An 18,042-nucleotide genomic window follows, 5' to 3' on the forward strand; every position below is an offset into this window, starting at 1 on the left:
ATGTTTTGAAATGGCCACCTGACTCCTCCTTCTCTGACGTCTCCCAAAAGCTTGAACTGCAGCACTAGTACAGGATTCTCTCGTCCCTGCCCTCTCCTTTCATTCAGTTCATTGAGAAACACATATGGCACCCCCCCTCACACTATCTCCTCTCACTTTCAGAACGTTCTGTCTGCAGTCTGCACTAACTGGCCGATTATCACAGCTAGTGCTCTGTGATCCTATTTATTTATGAGCTCTCAATGCGACAATTTGTAATTTCAACTCACGTCAAGGGGATTTTTCACCAAACTGCTTATGTGAGAGCAAACCCCCTAAAGTGTTACTATATGCTACACAGGGGTTACATTTCCTGGGGCCGTGTACAATGTGAGTTTTATAGCACTTTCCCCTGGAAGCCAAAGTACAGCTGTGCTCACACGCAAACAGAACTACTGCTCAAACACTTTTAAATTTACATATTGGATTTGTGCAAATTCTAGCATCTGTAGATGTATCTGTATTATTTTGCCAGATAGCACACCTGGATCATAAAGCTATACATTTAAATCTGTGCTTTCACTTGTTTTGATGATAACAACTTGACATAACATTAGAATAATGCCTCCATGTAAGTGAAAGGGAAAACATTTCTCAGAGTACACCACAGGACTTCAGACCGTGGCGTTCCCCAGAGCATCAGCGAAGCAGAGATTAGATGTGAGGCGAGAGATGAATTTGATCCTCTGCACTATAAGACGGCCATGTCGGGGGGCGGAGCCTACAGCCAAGACAACTAGACGCATATCTCTCGAGCTCCTAGCACATGGATTTATAAAATATTCTTCTTTGCAAATAAATTAGTCAAATTCACAACTGGACTGCCAACAATTGATCTATAACTATTTTATGGCTTGGACATACTAGCTGGCGCAAAGTTTGGCGACTATCTGCCGAGAGAGCCTCTCTACTATGAGTTATGTGACCTGAGACTGCAAAATTGCCTATCTATATTGATCTACTTTAGTTGATCATGGAGGTGATACAAGCACTTCTCTATCAGCTCGATCGGCAAATGTGCAGTCATTTTCAGGAGCTTACATCTGTAATCAGAGATACGTATATCCATGAAGTACCCAAGATGGCGGAGAAAGGCGGTGCGCTAGGAGCCTACCGCTCCCAGCATTAACAGTTACACAGCTGCTAAGAACGAGAGCTGCCCGATACCGCCCAGAATACTTGAGGCTGACCTTACTGCTCCATTGCCTAGGGGGTGAACTGAGTATCCTTTCCGATGCGGCGAGTGACGACATCTCCATACACTGGCACTGTCCCCGCGGTGCCCTAGCCCCAACTAAACCTCTGGATGGTGTGATCAACTGCATCATACAGAGTGAGACTCACACGACCATAAGGATGACGGGCAGTCAGTTATTAACAACGCACAACCTACGAGGTCCCCGGCAAGGCTATATTTACCTTGAGACACATTGGGCTAAAGGACATAATGCTTTAAGGGCATCGGATCTTCTACGAGGAAGCGCGGCCAGACGATGGTTCAACCAGCGGTCATGTCAGCCTATGTCCCTGTGTTCCTACCTTGGATCTTTGATTAGTGATCTTCTCGATGTCACTCAGTTGAAACTCACACGTTTCAGAGTTTCTCACCTGCAGGGTCTACATCTTCTTAGCAGAGCAGGGGTCGGCTAATTATCTAAGGAACGCAGGGCAGTGTCTGGACTCGTTATGCTCAGACTACATCAGGCCAATGTCCTATCTCCAACATTTAGATTGAGTATTCCTTTTTTTGTCTTTTTTTTTTATTTCTCTCACAGGACAATACATGTCCTAGCTTTGGTAGTAATATTTATTAGAAAGCAAAACAGATGGGATTCATAGCCATTGGCATTGGGTGACTGTTATAAATCCCTCCTAAGCCACAAACTTGCAATGTCAAAGTTTTTCTTAAGGTTTTTTTCACTAGCGGGACTATCCACCTAATAGTTACGTTTTCGATGTGGTTTATAAAGTTTGCTGATCTATGCACTTATCCTTTGTCGTTATATACTGTACTGCTCTACAGGTCTCAATTAAGTAGGAGATTAATACTCCATTTCCTAATCCTCTTACTATTAATATTGACCTGCTAGATAAAACCCCTACTGCTCATTTTATGACACTGAAGTAAAGAAGCATGATATCTATGTCTAAGTCTGTATCTCTATATATTATTGCGGTCTTGTCATTATATATGTGTTCATAGTCTGATACCGCATGGCTCACTGTTTATATTGTTTATCCCATACCATTTACCAGATGACATTTGCTGACTTACCCACTTCAAATAATTATGCCACACTTCTCATGTTGATGTTATACCACTGTTTTTTTTTTTCTGCTAGCTCATAGCTCATACGAGATAACGATGTCCTAGATATCTGAAGAGGCTTTGTTGAACCCCTCTTATGCTAATTTACATTATACTATAACATTACAATGTTATGCCTCAAGTGTAAAGCATTTAGAACCTTAGCTGCAAGCATAATGTTAGATGAAACCCCTATTATCTTTATGGAAACCATACTATAATATCTAAGACTGCACTTTTGTTCCTGAAGCTATGATATCTAAATCAACTGGTATGGAGACACTAGCTATCACTTTGCAGACTAGGGGCTCCATGTACTAAGCCGTCAATTCATCCGTCATTTTAGACGCGGCTAAACTCGCCGTTACTCGCCGTGGGCGAAATGGTGTCCGCTGTTGCTATGTACTAATAATCCCACAATAAATAGACACGTCTAGCCCGCCGCGAGCAGTGGCGGAATATTGATAAATTTGACGCCTCGCTCGCCGCAACTAAGCTGATGTACTTAACTTTCAGTTGAATTGTCTGGCCAATTGTTAACACGTGACATGTAAGGTGTCATGAACGTCATAGTAGTCGCGGGAATAGAATTTTGCTCCTATAAATGTACAACTTTTCTAAACAACTTTATTATTGTTCCAAAATTTTTGGAGAGTAATTACAGAGCGCTCTTTTTTGTGATCTTTATTTACAAATTCGATATGGCTTCATCTGGATCTGAAACCGCTTCAAAATCCAAGAATCCTCACTTTTCTCATCAGCAAAACGTTGTTTTGATTGACATGATTATTGACTCTTATGATTATTTGTTTGGATGTCGTGTCAAACAGACAAATTTTTCTAGGAGGAAGCAGATCTGGCAAAGGATCAGCGACGCTGTTAGTGCCCAGGGTCCAGGAAAAAAGGATGTCGATCAGCTGAAGAAGCGTTACAACGACATTAAACGTTTCGCCAAAGCTAAATTGGCCAGAGAAAAAATTTCGGCACATGCTACCGGAGGTGGACCAGCATATGTGGCAGACCTCAATGATTATGAGCAGAAGCTTGTTCAGCGTCTGGGACCAGAGATCATCACTGGCATAACGGATGATTGTGACAGTGATTTAAGAGGTAAATGTACAACATAATTGACGCAAATGTTTTTTTTTAAATTATGATAGGTCATTGTCTCCAATATATATTTCTTTAAAATAACATTATCTGACTTCTTACGCTTCAGTATCTGAATCTATATAGGCCATTTAGGCCCCAAATACTGTAATCATTTATGTCGCATATATGTATAAGGGATTGTACAAGCCATTTAGGCCCCAAATACTGTAATCATTTATGTTGCATATATGTATAAGGGATTGTACAATAATAGGGTTGTTATACTGCCTTTTTTTTTTTAAAGGTCTAACGGAACTATAGATTTGTTGATTATTAATATAGTGATCCCTAAAGATAACACCCATGTGTTTATTTTCAAACCAGTATTGCATAGAAACCTTAAAGAGATAATGACAATAGAAATAATGTAATTTGAAACTATTAAAAAAGTATTGATGTTGTGTAACATGGTATGTCCAACATTAATCATGAGACTAACCCCAGATCACATGCCTTCTTAAATTTCTGATCTATTGACTTCCATGTTGCGTTATTTGACTATAGAATACTATTTTTAACATCTTTCAAAATTGTTCTCCGCTTTATAAACATATACTTTTTTCAGATATAGCTATGCACATAGTTGACTCAGTCACATGAACCATCTATGTGCATCAACCAATGATCATTTACTGTGCCTGTATAGATTTGCTTTTCATCAAAGTATAAAAATCCAATGAAGGCAAAAACATAATACAATTAAATATTTTTGAAAAACCATTTTCTTATGTGATTTGTAAAGGAAATTTTATTTGTTCATGTCCCTTTAAAGGGCCACTAAACCCAAAATCTTTTTTTAATGATTCAGATAGAGAATAGAAATTTAAACAACATTACAAATTACTTCCATTATTTCTTTGGCTTCATTTTCTAGATATTCTTAGTTGAAGAAAAATAAATACACATGTTGAGCCAATCACACGAGGCTTCTTTGTGCAGCAATCAAATGCTTTTCAACAAAGAATATCAAGAGAATAAAACAAATTAGATAATATAAGTAAATTATAAAGATGTTTATAACTGCATTCTCTTTCTAAATCATAAAATAAAAAAGGTGGGTGGCATGTCCCTTTAATGATTGAGCCTTCATTCACTGCTGTGATTATTATTATTAACACTTTTAGCTTTCAGTTTCAACTAGAAATAAAAATAAACCTAACGTATTTTTTTTTTTTTTAAAGCAACGCCAACAACACAAGCAGAGCCTGTGAGGAGTAACGAAGTGCCCACTTGTTCTACTTCATCTTCTGCGGTTTACAGACCACCCAGTTCAGCTGTTTCCAGACCTTCGGCCAGTTTTACACATGGACAATTAATACGCTCCACATCTAATGTTACACACACAACTTCCTCGGCGGACACACTTCCTGATGTAAGGACCAGCACTCCAGAAACTGGTGTTGGTAGAGCAACTGGTAAGTACTTTACAAATGAATAATTTCAATGTTGTGTGTTTTATCTCTTTTATCTATCAATTTTTTATTTTTTTTTATTTTTTTTTAAATGTCAAATGTCATTATTGACATATTCTAGTTCGAGATCTTTTACAGATGGAATGTAATTTGAAGGACAAATAGCAATGATCATAGATTTTCATGAAATGGACACTGTACACATTTTTTTAAATGAGGATTTGTGTAGAGCATGCATGCAATTGTAAGCAACTTTCTAATGGGTTTAAATGTTATCATTATTTTCTTTTTGAGAATTGATCATAGTATTACATTAGAAAGTTGATTGAAATTCCATGCTATATATCTTATTCTCAAAAATATTATTTTTGCTTCAGTGTCCAGTTAATTGTAAAGTACATTTCCATTAATAATTTTCCAAATAGAAATTTCACTGAATGTAATTGCGTTTGAATATATGGTTACATTGACTAAAAAACCTTTTTATTTTATTTATTTATTTATTTTTATTTTATTTATTTTTTTATAGGTGATTTGGGACGTCTTTTCCAGCGATTGACTGGACATTCATCTCCATTATTTGATGGTATGTATCACATATGTATATATATATAATATAACTTAAATTGGTGTATGACGGTTGTATCTGCTCTCTCCTTCTATTCTATTTCTGCAAGTGTTTTTAGAACATTTTATTTTTATTTACTAACAATTTGTTATGTCTTGATCTAGAAGAAGAAAACTCATCAAGGGAGATCACTATCAATCTCATGCCGATAGTGGAAAATCCCATTCAAGATGAACCACCAGGAGGGCCTGATGGAAGTGAGACTCCAGATATTCTTGAAGATTTTGGAGATGCGCAACCAGATGAAATTCACACACCGGAAAACCTTGAGGAACCTGTTGAAACACAGGCACCACCAATTGCACTGCAAACAGGTGGTCTAAATATTGACAATACACCGGCAGAAGGACTATTGGCCGATGTTGGATTGAGGGAAATGTTGACACTTGCAAGGCAATACAGAGAGGACCAAAGAGAAATGCAAAATATTATTAACACTAATATTGACCGCTGGGCTGCTCTGTCAGAAAAAAATGTTGAACTAGAAATGCAAAGGAATGAGATTGAAATGCAGAAATTACAGCTGCAAAGAGAAATGTTCCAGTGGCAGAGGCGGATGGATGAAGAGAAAAACCAGCAAATTAACAGAGCTTTAATCATCAGTGAAAGGACATTACAATCTCTGTTGGCTATTGTCAGTGAAAGGGAGGGTACAACAGACCCAAAGAGGCCACGTCTGGAGTGAACATTTAATTTATTATTTATAACACTATATTAGTCACTGTTAATTTTTTTTCATCGATATATTGTTTAATAAGTTCGTTTTTGTGTTCTTTAAGTTTAAAATGTTATTATTTAATAAAGACAATTTTTTTTTATGCCCAAAAAAAAAGTTTATTTACATAAATTCAAAATCACTTTTGATTCTTCAACACAAAAGTTTTTCTCAGTTATTAATTGTCATTCTTCTGACAATCATCATGACAAAACAAAAAATGAAATCAAATAACATATTTACGGTATAAAAATCTACTTGCTCCCTTAACATTCCCAAAGTTGCCCTAATTTTAGAAATTTTTTGTTTAACATGATCTTCAAGACAACTCTGAGTACTTTTGTCTGCAGTTTCAATAGTTGATGTTGAAGATAAATCTGTAGAAAAATAAATGCAAAGCAAATTTTAATTCAATTTTCATATACATATGCAATGTATGATAGGGTTTTTCATCACAAATATTACCTCCTGATGTGCTGTTATCTAGGTTATCTACTATATTAGCTTCTACACTTATGTCCACTCCTTTAAAGCTTTCATCTGAGCCAACTCCTATTTGAAATATACAATATATATTAGTTAAAACTTTGATTTTCCTAGATTTAAGATTACTGAGTATGAAACATACCTTTATCTACCATCATTGTTGGTAAAACTTCTATCCTTGGTTGAGTATCATCTGAACTCAAGGCTTCAAATATTGGCACACTATCAGGATTTTGAAATTCTTCCATTTCCATTCTATTTTCCATGTCTTCCATGGTAATATCTATGAACGTAATTACAAAGATAAAGATAAAAAACTATTAGGGCTATTAATCCCACACAATCACCAAGATTTATTCCATATTAATTACCTGGGCCTCCAAAAATCAGTAAATACCCTACTGGAAGGGTGGCACAGACAGGGTCATCTGTCGTGGATGGGTAGAATTAACACTGTAAAAATGATGATCATACCAAAATACCTATTTTTATTCCAGACGCTGCCGATGGCCCTGCCTGTCTCATACCTAAAAACCCAACAAAATATGATCAACTCATTCATATGGTCCTACAAAAAACCCAGAGTTGCCCAACAGACACTATACATGCATAAAGAAGACGGTGGACTCAACGTTCCAAATCTTCTAAACTATTATAGGGCTGTACACTTATCCCGAGTGATCTCTTGGACCCATTCCGCTGACTCTGCCCTATGGGTGCAAATCGAAAGCTCTCTTTTGGAGACTAGATTCATGAGAGATGTGGCATGGTTGCCCAAATCTCAAAGACCTCAGCTGGCATATCGGAATAACTATGTTAAAGCCACTTTAGATGTCTGGGACCATGTGATAACACACTTTGTAGGCATATACACCTCTGTTTCCCCCCTCTCCCCACTACTGAATAATCAGATTTTCCTACAGAACCCTTCTTTCTCCCATGTGAACAAAGAGGAACACTTACATAACCTACCAATTTACCTTCTAGTGGAGTCGGGGAAGATTAAGGATAGATTAAAATTACAAGAGGAACTAGGACCACCCTTCCATAGCTGGTACTCATACTTACAGATAAGACATGCGCTCACAGAGAACACATTTAAAGCTAATACACTTAGACCACTGACCACTTTCGAGAAGCTATGTATAAACCCTGAGAGCAAAAAAGCTCATTTGTCGCTAACTTATAAATTGTTGAGACGCTCCTCCCCGGATCAGCACCCCTCTTTCATTATGAAATGGGAATCAGAAATAATAGATAATTTCACAGAAGAAGACTGGAGAAATAGCTTCATAATGACACACTCTGCCTCAACTTCTCTGTTCATATCTGAACTGAATTATAAAATACTTACCCGGTGGTATTTAACGCCCCAGCGCCTCAGATATATTTACCCTACTGCTTCATCAACCTGTTGGAGGCGTTGCAGAGAATTGGGGACAATGACCCACGTTTGGTGGGGTTGCCCCCTTTTATCGGAATTCTGGCAAAACATAGAGAGTTGTACTAATAAAATTTTAGGCCTGGAAATCACCTTTAACCCTAGACTTGTACTGCTCAATATGATCCCACCAATACACTGCATGTATCGCACGAAACTTCTCAAATTGATGTTAGCATGTGCAAAGAGACTGATACCTAGAATGTGGAAGACGCAAAACATTCTAACACACACACAGTGGGTAGCAGAAGTAGGACACATACTGAAACTAGATAAACAACATTTCTACTATGTGGGAAAACGAGACTTTTTTAATGACATGTTCTTTATCTGGGAACAAGGCCTCTATAACTTAAACGAAGACAGAGAAACCTAAAGCATAAAATAGGGATAGACTAGAATTGTCCCTAAAACTTCTGAACTCTTTATAAACCCCTCTGGCACCCTACCTTTCCCGCCCCCCTGTCCCTCTCCTTCCTTCCCCCCCTCCCTCCCCCATTGCCCCTTACATAAGGGACATTATTATCGGACAGCTTATCAACAACCAAAGACTGATTGTATCCTCTTTGAATTGTATGTTTTTCTATACTATTCTCTTTTCATGTTGTATAACAGCCTTTCACAAATAAGCCATTGATTAACAATTTTTGAATTTGCAATTATACAGTGTTTCAAATGTTGAATGTAAATTTACTTTTTCAGTTGTATTGTTCTGAAACAAAAAAAAAAACAATAAAAACTATTGAATCAAAAGATAGAAAACTATTAAATCAAAAACCTAGGATATATTATTTAAAACTATAATAATAATCATTAAAAGGGACATTGAACCCAATTTCTAAGTTTCATGATTCAGATAGTGCATGCAATTTAAATAAACTTTCTATTTTACTTCATTCTTTTTGTATCTTTATTTGAAAAGCAAGAATGTAAGTTTAGATGCCAGCCCATTTTTGGTGAACCAACTGTGTTGTACTTGCTAATTGGACAGAACCAATCAAAAAGTGCTGTCCATGGTTCTCAACAAAAAATTGGCTGGCTCCTTAGCTTAGATGCCTTCTTTTTCAAATAAAGATAGAAAGATAATGAGGAAAAAAATGATAATAGAAGTAAATTAGCAACTTGATTAATATTGCATGCTAAAACTTTTTAAGCCAAAACCTAAAATATATGATTTAAAAGTTAAATAATAAGTCATTACCTGTCTGTGTCTTTTTATGAAAAATTTCATATGGATTTGGAGATAATTCAATATCCAATAGTGTTATTGGCAAAGGTGGAGAAAGAGCTTCACTTCTGGGTGTTTTCACCAACATTGACCTTAGGTAGCGTGGTGGGTGTTCACACTTCATTCTCCTACTTCTCATATCTATAAACATATATATATAAAAAATTTGGAATAAAAAAAATAAATTTAATTATTCCAAGTAATTTTTTGTTTTCAAAACATTCAGTTCTGCATGCTTACTTTTCTAACATGTTCAATGGTATATAGTAATATATTTATATTTTATTCTACTAACTCTGTTCTGCATGTTTCAATGGTATATTCTAATATAGTTATATTTTACTCTACTAACTCATTTTTGTATGCTAACTTTTCTAACCTTTTAAGTGTATATAGTAATATAGTTAAATTTTAATCTACTAACTCAGTTCTGCATGCTTAATTTTGTAACTTTTTGCAATTGTATATACTAATATAGTCAAAATAATATTATCCTGGATTCGTCAATGATGACGCAGTTCAAAAATAAACCCTTTTTTTATATTATAAAAAAATATTTCATATATAATTTTGAAATTTACATGTCCTTATCAATCTTCGAATCGATTTATAGTACTTCGGTTCTCTTCTCTTCAAATCACTATATTTTCTAAGACACTGTCGTCTTGTTCTTTAAATTTTTGAAATATGATGCATTCTTCTCTGCATCTCGTATATAATTTTGTCTCTGCATTCCTGTATCACTCCCCTCACACCACCAATCCGTTTAGGGAAATATTTATCCATGGCATAAACTAATATCACAAATTCTCCAGCACCAAAAGGTTCAGGACGCAACATGTTTGACAATGACGTGATTAATCGTTATGTCAATCATTAGCGCATTGATATAGATATGTATCCCCGAAAAATAGAAAAAAATATAATGTATATGTAGATTAATGTATTTTATGAAGGTTTGTAAATATCGATGTTTATAGTTATTACAAATTATATTTGGTTTCTATACATTTTCTTTGTTTCAGATGTGTTGATATGTATTAAAATTTACTTTGGTTTACAATTGTTATTTTGTTTCTAAACATTTTCTTTGTTTCAGATGTGTTTATATGTATTAAAATTTATTTTGGTTTACAATTTTTATTTTGTTTCTAAACATTTAATTTTTTTAAGATGTGTTTATATGTATTAAAATGTACTTTGGTTTACAATTGTTATTTTTTTCTAAACATTTTCTTTGTTTCATATGAGTTTGTTTATATGTATTAAAATTTATTTTGGTTTACAATTGTTATTTTGTTTCTAAACATTTTCTTTTTTTCATATGTGTTTATATGTATTAAAAGTTACTTTGGTTTACAATTGTTAATATATAATGTTTAAAGATTGTAATTTTGTAATAAAATAATTTATTTGCCATTATTTTCTATATGCCACTATTCTTTTAACAAATCTTGAATGGAAAAATATATTATTAAGGCTAAGAAAATAAGTGTTAAGAGTAAGCCCTTAAGGTATTTATTTGAATATGGGAAAACCTAGTAGCTGTTAAAATTTGTCGTTAGAATAAAACAAATCAAATTAGCAAGTCTTTTTTAACTCAAAAATCCTATCTGATAACATAAAGCACTGTTGAATATACTGTCGCTTGTTACAGCTACAATTCAATGACACAATACAATGAATTAGCATCAGCTATGGAGGGATTACATTACACTAATCACATTATGTAAAAGAGTGAGAGCAGCTGTAGACACTAGTGTGATGTCACAAAGACAATGCATTACCTATAATATATTGTCTGTAATAACTTTGATCATAAACTTTATTTATTTGAAACCTTTGATAATTGAAGAGCAATAACTGTTATGTATTTAACTGTTTATCATGAGTGATTTTTAATAACCTTAATTCTTAAAAAAAAATGGAGACAAGTTAATAAAGAAAGTTTTTTATTGATCAACTGAAACTTTAATCTTCAAAATATTGTTCTGAAACCATGTGCCTTGTTGCATTTCCACTCCTATTAGCTTGTTCTACACATATTTCTTCTGGTAAATCATCAGCATCTATTGGATCTTCATCTTCTAATGGACAGCCTCTTTTAATTGCTATATTGTGCAGTATGCAGCAAACCAATATAATTTTTGCAACTTTCTCTGGTGCATACTGCATAGCACCACCAGAACGATCAAGACATCGAAACCGCATTTTCAAAAGACCGAAAGTCCTCTCAATAATCCCCCTGGTAGATCGGTGAGCTTCATTGAAACGTACTTGACTTCTGGTCTGTGGGTTGTTATAGGGAGTCAACAGCCATTCTGTACATGAGTACCCTCCATCTCCTAATAGAAGATATAATAAATATAAATATTAATATAAGAATAATTATAAAGATTCAGAACTATACAATACAAATTTAAACTATACAGATTACAGTCGACAAATTGGGCGCAATTTTTGTACATTGAAATGAGAGACAAATTAGACGCCAGTTATGCTTACCTAGAAGCCATCCTTCAGGCATATTTCCGTCCTCGAACTTCTGGTATAACCCAGTCTGCCTTAAGATGTAAGAATCATGACAGGTGCCAGGAAAGTTAGAACGGACACTGATAATCCTCATGTTGGGATCACAGACCATCTGGACATTCAAGGAATGGAAATGCTTTCTATTCCTATAGATCTCCTCACGAGCTTGAAGTGGTCTTACAGCAACATGGGTACAGTCTATGGCACCTAGGACATTGGGCATCCCAGCCATCCTATAGAAATTTGACTTGATAGATTGCCATTCTTCAGGGGTAGATGGCAAACAAACATATCGATGAAAAATAACCATCATAGCCCCTATTACTTTGGATAAGTGGCGTGAAAAAGCAGATTGACTCATTCCAATAATGACGCTAGAAACTGCCTGAAAGGAGCCTGTTGCAAAAAAATGCAATGCAGCTAATAGTTTCAGAAGTCCCGGAATAGCTTGTGAACGAGCAGTCATCGGCTCCAAATGATCTTCAATCTCTCGATACAGGTGTAACATCGATTCACGATCAAGCCGGAATCTTTGTATGATCTCTCGGTCAGAAAGGCCGTGCAAACCAACCCGTGGAAGGAATACACGGGGGACACGAACTCTCCTTCTTCTAACGATACAATTAGCTACATTTCCAGTATTCTGTCTTCTAGCCCGGATTTGCATCACATGGAGAATAAACAAAAACAGAATTCTCTCTATAGCTGCTGAAATGAACAATGTAAGTACAATGCTGATATTACTGCCTTTTATATATGTCTAGACTGGCGTCTAGAGTGATTTTCCTATTGTTTTGTACCTTGCCCGCCACCTAAAAGGTGGCGAGTCAAAAATAACGAGGTGGGGCGGAGATTGACGCGAGCGGACAAATAGATTTTTTAGTACATTCGTTTTTGGCGAGTTGGTGGTCAAATGTGTCTAATTACAGTAAAAAATGGAGAGGTAGCGAGGTTTGGCGGATAATGTAAATCATAGCAAATGTTTTCCCTTTCACTTACATGAAGGCATTATTCTAACGTTATGTTATGTTGTTATGATGTAAGTGAAAGGGAAAACATTTGCTATGATTTACATTTCCTGGGGCCGTGTACAATGTGAGTTTTATAGCACCAAGAGCGTTATGTTTTTTAAGCGCCTATCTGTTGCTGTTTCAGGGGCACAGACGTCAATATTGTCAGAATATTCCTTGTGCTTATAATCCGCTTTCAGATCAACAAACCAGTCTCTAACCCCTATGATCATTGTTAGCCTAACCCTGGAGGAGAGACAATCCTTGACGGTGGAGGGCTCTGGGGCTAGGGAAGTGCCGGGGCTCATTCTGGTCAGCAATAGAATCCGGGCAGACATGGTCGTCTTATAGTGCAGAGGATCAAATTCATCTCTCGCCTCACATCTAATCTCTGCTTCGCTGATGCTCTGGGGAACGCCACGGTCTGAAGTCCTGTGGTGTACTCTGAGAAATGTTTTCCCTTTCACTTACATGGAGGCATTATTCTAACGTTATGTCAAGTTGTTATCATCAAAACAAGTGAAAGCACAGATTTAAATGTATAGCTTTATGATCCAGGTGTGCTATCTGGCAAAATAATACAGATACATATACAGATGCTAGAATTTGCACAAATCCAATATGTAAATTTAAAAGTGTTTGAGCACAGATGTACTTTTGCTTCCGGGGGAAAGTGCTATAAAACTCACATTGTACACGGCCCCAGGAAATGTAACCCCTGTGTAGCATATAGTAACACTTTAGAGGGGGTTGCTCTCACAGAAGCAGTTTGGTGAACAATCCCTTGACTTGAGTTGAAATTACAAATTGTCGCATTGAGAGCTCATAAATAAATAGGATCACAGAGCACTAGCTGTGATAATCGGCCAGTTAGTGCAGACTGCAGACAGAACGTTCTGAAAGTGAGGGGAGATAGTGTGAGGGGGGTGCCATATGTGTTTCTCAATGAAATGAATGAAAGGAGCGTGCAGGGACGAGAGAATCCTGTACTAGAGCTGCAGTTCAAGCTTTTGGGAGACATCAGAGAATGAAAAGTCAGGTGGCCATTTCAAAACATTCAGATGAGATCTAGTAAGTGTATTTTCTGCCAAAGTTTATTTAGAAGAAAACTGGGCTAGAGTTTGATGTAAAGATTGTTAATTAACTAATCTAAATAAGTAACAGTAATTTTTGGGTTGACTGTCCCTTTAAACCCACCACCCAACCAAGCCCCCAAAATAAAAAAGCTAACTCTAAAAAAAACCTAATCTACCCATGGCCCTGAAAAGGGCATATGTATGGGCATTCCACTTAACAAGGCATACAGCTCGTTCTCTTGCCCTTAAAAGGGCATTCAGCTCTTTTTCAAATAGCCCAAACCCTAATCTAAAAAAAAACCCTTAAAAAACTTAACACTAATCCCTCTTTAGGTACTCACAGTTGCTGAAGTCCGCCTTGAACGATCTTCATTCAGGCGTCTCCATCTTCATTCAGGCGGATCCATCTTCATCCATTGCGGGACCGGCATCTACTTCATCCCTGCGGAGGTGGAACGGTCGATGCGCAGAGGCGGAGGCCCAAGATGAAGGTCCAAGGCAGAGGTCCAGGCAAAAGTCCATCGATCCAATGTGGGGTTCCTCTTCATGTGATTGTCCGCCGCACACTGAGGATTCAAATGCAAGGTACCCCTTTTATACTGGGTGTACCATTGCATTCCTATTGGCTGAAAAATTTAAATCAGCCAACAGGAATTAGTGCTGCTAAAATCGTAATGGCTGTTCAAATCAGCCAATAGGATTAAGCAGCTCTCATTCATATTGGCTGATTCAATTTTTTTTTTTTTTTTTTTTTTTTTTAGAATAGTCATTTTTTTATTTTTAATAGGCAGCAAAAGAGCTGAATGCCCTTTTAAGGGCAATGCCCATGCAAATGCCCTTTTCAGGGCAATTGGTAGATTAGGTTTTACTTTATTTTTATTTTGTGGGTTTGGGGGTGGGGGTTTGTATACTGTTAGGGGGTGTTTGTTTTTCTTTTATAGAAAAAGAGCTGATTTCTTTAGGTCAATGCCCTACAAAAGGCCCTTTTAAGGGCCTACAAAGGGCTCTTTTAAGGGCCCTTGGTAGTTTATTATAGATCAGGGGTTTTTATTTTGGGTTGGGTTTTTTTTTTAAAACAGGGTATTAGAATAGAAATAATTTTTATTGTTTTGGATAATTTTCGGCTAGATTACGAGTTTTGCATTAGAAGCTATGCGGTGCTAACGAGCAGTTTTTGCTCACCGCTCATTTACCTGTAGGTATTATGGGTTTTTATAAACCCGGTGTTAGAAGGCAAGAAGTGAGCATTGAGCAAAATTTTGCTCCTTACCACACTCCAATACCAGCCCTGAGCTGGTCGTACGTGCTGGTGCACGATTTCCCCATAGGAATCAACGGGGAGAGCCGGCTGTGAAAAGTCTAACACCTGCAAAAAAGCAGCATAAAGCTCCTTAACGCAGCCCCATTGATTCCTATGGGGAAATAAAATTTATGTCTACACCTAACACCCTAACATGAACCCGAGTCTAAACACCCCTAATCTTACATTTATTAACCCCTAATCTGCTGCCCCCAACATCGCTGCCATCTACATTATATTTATTAACCCCTAATCTGCCGCCCCCAACGTTGCCACCACTATAATAAACATATTAATCCCTAAACAGCCGCACACCCGCCTCGCAAACATTTGTTTAATATTATTAACCCCTAATCTGCCATCCCTAACATCACCCCCACCTACTTACATTTATTAACCCCTAATCTGCCACCCCCAACGTCGCCGCCACTATACTAAATGTATTAACCTCTAAACCTAAGTCTAACCCTAACCCTAACACCCCCTAACTTAAATATAATTACAATAAATCTAAATAAAATTACTATAATTAACTAAATGTTTCCTATTAAAAACTAAATACTTACCTATAAAATAAACCCTAAGCTAGCTACAATATAACTAATAGTTACATTGTATCTATCTTAGGTTTTATTTTTATTTTACAGGCAAGTTTGTATTTATTTTAACTAGGTAGAATAGTTATTAAATAGTTATTAACTATTTTATAACTACCTAGCTAAAATAAATACAAAAGTACCTGTAAAATAAAACCTAACATAAGTTACAATAACACCTAACACTACATTATAATTAAATAAATTAACTAAATTAAATACAATTACCTAAATTAAATTAAATTAGCTAAAGTACAAAAAAACAAACACTAAATTGCAGAAAATAATAAACAAATTACAGATATTTAAACTAATTACACCTAATCTAACAGCCCTTTCTAAATAAAAAAAGCCCCCCCAATATAAAAAAAAACCCTAGCCTAAACTAAACTACCAATAGCCCTTAAAAGGGCCTTTTGCGGGGCATTGCCCCAAAGTAATCAGCTCTTTTACCTGTAAAAAAAATACAAACAACCCCCCCAACAGTAAAACCCACCACCCACACAACCAACCCCCCAAATAAAATACTATCTAAAAAAAAAATAAGCTCCCCATTTCCTTGAAAAGGGCATTTGGATGGGCATTGCCCTTAAAAGGGCAGTTAGCTCTTTTGCGGCCCAAACCCTAATCTAAAAAATAAAACCCACCAATTCACTCTTAAAAAAACCTAACACTAACCCCCTGAAGATCAGTTCTGAAGACCGGACATCCATCCTCAAGGAAGCGGCAGAAGTCTTCATCCAACTGGGCCAAAGTCCTCAACGAAGCTGGGAGAAGTCTTCATCCAAGCCGGGCGAAGTGGTCCTCCAGACAGGCAGAAGTCTTCATCCAGACGGCATCTTCTATCCATCCAACGCGGAGCGGCCGCATCTTCAAGACATCCGGCGTGGAACATCCTCTTCAAACGACGGCTTCTTACTGAATGATGGTTCCTTTAAGTGATGTCATCCAAGATGGCGTCCCTTAGATTCCGATTGGCTGATAGAATTCTATCAGCTAATCGGAATTAAGGTAGAAAATTTTTTATTGGCTGATGCAATCAGCCAATAGGATTGAGCTTGCATTCTATTGGCTGATTGGAACATCCAATAGAATGCAAGCTCAATCCTATTGGCTGATTGGATCAGCCAATAGGATTGAACTTCAATCCTATTGGCTGGTTGCATCAGCCAATAGGATTTTTTCTACCTTAATTCCGATTGGCTGATATTTTTTGATAGGGCTATTCGATTAGGTGTAATTAGTTTAAATATCTGTAATTTGTTTATTATTTTCTGTAATTTAGTGTTTTTTTTGTACTTTAGCTAATTTAATTTAATTTAGGTAATTGTATTTAATTTAGTAAATTTATTTAAAGGGACAATGAACTCAAATTTTTTCTGTTGTGATTCAGATAGCGCATGCTGTTTTAAGCAACTTTCTAATTTACTCCTATTATCAATCGCCTAGATTTAGAGTTCTGCATTAGCCATCAAAACCAGCGTTAGGGGGTCCTACAGAGGTCCGGCGGTGTACGGATCGGCAGATTAGGGGTTAATTGTATAATGCAGGTGTCAGCGATAGCGGGGGCGGCAGATTAGGGGTTAATAAGTGTAAGGTTAGGGGTGTTTAGACTCAGGGTACATGTTAGGGTGTTAGGTACAGACTTAAGAAGTGTTTCCCCATAGGAAACAATGGGGCTGCGTTAAGAGCTGAACGCTGCTTTTTTGCAGGTATTTTTCAGCTCAAACTGCCCCATTGTTTCCTATGGGGGAATCGTGCACAAGCAAGTTTTTAAAGCTGGCCGCGTCCGTAAGCACTGCTGGTATTTAGAGTTGCAGTGGCGGTAAATTATGCTATACGCTCCCTTTTTGGAACCTAACGCAGCCCTTCTGTGAACTCTAAATACCAGCATTGTTTAAAAGGTACAGGGGAAAAAATACACACGTAGCTAACGCACCCCTTTGGCCGCAGAACTCTAAATCTAGCCGAATGTGTCTTCGTTCTCTTGCTATCTTTATTTGAAAAAAGGGCATCTAGGGGTTTTTTTTTGGTTCAGGACTCTGGAGAGCACTTTTTTATTGGTGGATGAATTTATCCACCAATCAGTAATAACAACCCAGGTTGTTCAACAAAAATG

Source organism: Bombina bombina, chromosome 1 (assembly GCF_027579735.1).
Source record: "Bombina bombina isolate aBomBom1 chromosome 1, aBomBom1.pri, whole genome shotgun sequence".
In the NCBI taxonomy this organism is placed as follows: domain Eukaryota; kingdom Metazoa; phylum Chordata; class Amphibia; order Anura; family Bombinatoridae; genus Bombina; species Bombina bombina.